Source organism: Trachypithecus francoisi, unplaced genomic scaffold (assembly GCF_009764315.1).
Source record: "Trachypithecus francoisi isolate TF-2019V2 unplaced genomic scaffold, Tfra_2.0 Lachesis_group6, whole genome shotgun sequence".
Classification (NCBI taxonomy): domain Eukaryota; kingdom Metazoa; phylum Chordata; class Mammalia; order Primates; family Cercopithecidae; genus Trachypithecus; species Trachypithecus francoisi.
The window spans coordinates 99,224,643-99,228,992 of NW_022681471.1; the positions used below are offsets into that span (position 1 = coordinate 99,224,643).

The 4,350-nt window shown below is 48.4% G+C and overlaps 1 long non-coding RNA gene across 1 annotated transcript; it reads right to left on the bottom strand.

The window, feature by feature from the left end:
* Window positions 1-392: 392 nt before the first annotated feature.
* LOC117078509 lies at window positions 393-3,202 on the bottom strand. Its single transcript, XR_004435007.1, has 3 exons — window positions 2,810-3,202; window positions 2,277-2,703; window positions 393-770 (listed from the first exon to the last, which is right to left on the bottom strand). It is a non-coding gene; the product is annotated as an uncharacterized LOC117078509 (long non-coding RNA).
* Between the last annotated feature and the right edge of the window lie 1,148 nt (window positions 3,203-4,350).

A 4,350-nucleotide genomic window follows, 5' to 3' on the forward strand; every position in this document is an offset into this window, starting at 1 on the left:
GTGTTGGAGACCACATTGTTCAACAGAAACTGCCTTCTAGCACTCAGGAGTCTCCTTGGTGCTTTCCTCACAAACTACCAATCTGCTGCCCGTGATGTTTGAAAGCAAAGCAGTGTTTAAAGCCCTAAGCTGGGGGTCGGGCGACATGGCCTTCATCCAGTCCTGTGACTTCCTTTTAAGACTTTGGACAGGCCATGCTCCTGTTCTGGGATTCAGTATCCTCCCCCATAAAATAAGGGAGTTGAGTTGGGGTCCCTGAGCCCTCTCCCAGCCCTGCCAGCCCTCACAGCCAAGGTTAGCTCTAAGACCTGCATGTGGGGCCTGCCTGAATCCACCACAGCTCACAAACATTATTAGAACAGAAGTCCTAGTCGGATTTCATTTTTCTTCCAAGGCTGTTTATTGCCTAACAAAATGTACTTAGTGGTAAATTCGTGACTATGATGTTAAGTGTAGGCTACAAAACCAGAGACAAAAAATATAGTTAAAGGAGGGGTATGCAGCACAAAGCCAGAAGAGGGAGAGTTATGCAGAGGGTGGGGAAGCCTTGAATTCACAGGAGCATCTCATAAACACAGGCACCGTTGCTTATTTATGCACATCCTATGCCCTGTCTGGGTTCCGCGTGGTCTCCACTTCTTGTTAGCTTTTCAGCTGCACACCAGGCCCCAGCTGGTAGTGGCTAATTGCAATCAGCAGGTGAGAAATGTAGGTTCTCCGAAAAGGAATTATCTCCAGCACTGGGAACCATTCTGGGAAATGTAACAGACCTGGGAAGAGAGGGGGAGATGTTTAAAACCTGAACTTCTGTGAAAAGCATTAATTGAAAAAGACAGCACCGCGCACCAGGAACCCATGACTTGCTCGCCTGAAAATATAATGAAGCGACTTAGTGTGGAAGGAAAGATGGGGGAGCATTTCCATTTCTGCACAAGCAGCTCCTGCCTTGTGCACACAAGCCCTGCCTACCCTCTTTTTCCAAGAGACCCAGAGAGCACAAAGGTTTGTTCTTGTAATTTCATGGTTACCTTTACATTTTTTTCTGCGCGAGTAAAATGACTTCACCAAACTAAGGACGTTTTATTTATTTTTAAAAGACAGACTGCATGCAATCTACTGTGTAGCTGAATGACTTTAGGAAGTAAGTTCAAAGTAGGTTCACAGTGTCTCGAGGTCACTGAACACCAGGTGTTCATTCAGCCTAGTGCCAAGTAAGAGAGTGGGACATGGGTGCAGCCATATACCCTAAAATGTTATTCAGCTACTTGGGGAAGTGAGCCCTGAGTCAGGGAGCAAAGCCCTGGCTGGAGGCTTATCTGTGTCCCCAGCCTTAGGCTGCTCTCTGTGGCTCCTGTCAGAAGCACCTAGGGACAGGAGAAGGGCCTGGGTGGCCTTCATAGGTTTACTGCCTGGCCCTGTAAAAACCCACCTGATCACCCACAGAATCGGCTTCTCTCTGTGTGTTATCAGAAAAGGGAGTGAAAAGCGTACCAGAGGGGTGATTTGATTTCATTTTCTCAATATGTCCCCCTGTGGGGAACGCTGCGTGGTGTGCATGCTGATTCAAAGAAAATTGTCTCTGCTCACAGGGGTTTAAGGCTAGTCATGGGCAGCTCACATTACACAGGGCTGAGAGGCGCCCTGAAAACCACCTGGGGAGGCCACACAACCAGGGGACTGGCCCAGCCACCTTTATGGAGAGGCTGCGTGATTTGGGCAGGCCCCAGAAGCCCTGAGGACTGCTGTGTCATCATCTATAAAACCAGCGAATTGAATGCCACGACCCTTCACCTCACTTCGCCTCTTGGATTCCATAAAAGGCAAATAATAAGACGTGGCTTCAAATCCAAAAGATTCGCTCCCCAAAATAAATGTTGCCTGGGGTTTGGGGGAGGGTGGGTGGCTTTGTGGTTTCTTCCTTTCGGTTGTTTGTAGGACAAAGGGGAGGGGGAGGTTAGGCTCCAGAGTCGATCTCAAAAAGAATCACAGTCCCTGGTGGGAGGTCAGACTAAGGACAGATACTCTGACAGGCCAGGGAATCTTTGTACACCTGCAAGTACTCCCCCTCCTTCAACTCCCCAGCCACCTCATGGGCCAAAGGAATGTCAGAGGAGAGATTAAAGTCTCAAGGGGAGGAGATAAAGAGGCCTTGAGACCTTCAGCCTTGGAGCCAAACCCCAGGCTTTGTGATCAAAAGACAAATAAACAGCAATTCCCACTGGGTCTCTCAAATCTGCTGAGCGGCACAAATGTTTCCTCTTTATAAACAAGCTTACCTGGAGAAGGCAAAGAAAACCAGACCCTGAAATCCCACGCCGTTTTTGGCAGACCCCTCAGGAGAAACTGCTGCAGACAGCTTATCAAGTGCCTTTCTTATATCTCTCTGAAATAAGATGTCCAAGTTTGATAATAAACTGCAAACAAACGGAATCAGCCCACTCTTCATACCAGCTTCCTCACCCTGACACAGGGAAGGTTTCAAGTATGAGAAGGTTTACAATTAGAAGTCGCCAGAAGGATTTCAGAGGCCACTGGATCAGGAAGATGAGCAGAGAGAGTGGATCGCCTGTGGCCTCTTTTCAACAAATATTAGGCTCTGTACTGCCAAATTGCACAATTCTAGGGGGCACTATTCGCATTGAAGTCTATAAAGCTGTGTTCCAGCGGGCATCATTCAATGGGGAATGCAGTGCCAATGGTGTCCTGTGGAGTGAAGAAAGACAAAGGCCACAATGAGTGCCCACTAGGTGCCACCACTTGGATGCACCAGAGCACATATAAAGCAAATCTCTGCCCCAGTGACACTTACCTTCTCATTAGTAAGTTATGTAGGAAGGTAGACGGCAATGCCCACTATAGTAAGACTATATTAGCATGAAGAGTGGGGAGGGTTGCAATTTATAGTAGGGTGGTCAGGGAAAAGTTCATGAAGATGAAGTTACTTTAGAGCAAAGATGTGAAAAAATGAGAGAGTGAAATCTGTCAGAAGGCTCTCTAGGGTAAGAGGGATCCAGGTAGAGAGGACAGTGAGCACAAATGTCTTAAAGCAAGAGCATGCTGGTAGAGCCAAAGTGCACCATGGGAGCCACTGGAGCTGAAGTGGAGAGGCTGAGTGTGTCTCTGCAGGTCCTGAGTGCAGTAGAGAATCAGAGAACATTATCGCTGGTGCCCTCACTGCTCCATCAGCCTGCTCTGCCAGGCTGGGATCTCAGTAGCCATCTCACAGGGTTCATAGGACTCCTTAGTTCTCCATTAACTAACACCTAGTCTCGGATACAGTCCCGTTTAATTAATAACCAACTAGGAGTAATGCCCCACCCCTCTGAGTCCCTAGCTCACCTGCATTTCAATGAGGGTGGCTGTAAAGACAATCAGGCTTCAGACCTCAAGCAGCAAACTTGCAATGCTGTGAGAGGACTGAGAGATGCTGAATTCTCCCTGCTTTGAAGTGCTGGGGACCTAAGACCGTGGGGTCTCCCACACAATTCCCTGCCACCGTCATCTGAGCAGGGCTCCTCATAGTGTGTCTTGGAGATGGAGACACGTAGAAAGAGAGAGCGTGACTTAAGGTGTCCCTCACCAACTCCCCCAGGCTTACTGCAGAGACAACACCCTCTTTCTTCTCCTATCTCACCATACACAGTGATTGAATGAAAGTTTGCCTGACCCTCCCCCACCACCTTTTCCCACAAGAAAGTGGAGTAACCATGGAGAAAAGGAACTGCATCTTGGACTCATCTGATTTTGCTCAGAATCTCTGGCTCAAGCATCTAGGATTGATTCGGTCTCTGTCATACTTACATACTCAAATGCCCTGGCACAAAGAGTAATGCAAGCAGTGTCTACCCTGCTCAATGTGAGATGGGGCTTGAGGGGGTGACCCAGGCATTTTGATGACAAGTTTGTGGCTGAGCGCCCAGAAGATTTCTTTGGCCAGGACCTCCTCATTGCTTTCCAGCATTTATCAACACCAGCAATGTGCCATGCAGACAGAGCCTCTAAGCAGAGGCGACACTGGAAGCAGGAAGCCTGTTCTCCTGGAATCCTGGGGACCTGGGCTCCGCTGCAAGGCTGTGTGATTGTATCAGTTAAGGTTCAATCAGAGAAGCAGAAACCACCATGAGGGTCTAGAATAAGGGCTTTATGATAGGGACTGGACCTTCCACAGGTGTAGAATCTGATTAAGCAGTCTATGTAGGTCTGTTGCTCTGCATCTAGCTTTGAGCCTGGACACAGTAGAGTTTGCTGTCAGGAAGGAGACATGCACATGAAGTCGCGGAGAGCATGGACAAACTAGAACCCACTCTGGACAGACGAAAACCCCATCAGTTTCTCACCATCTTCAACTTT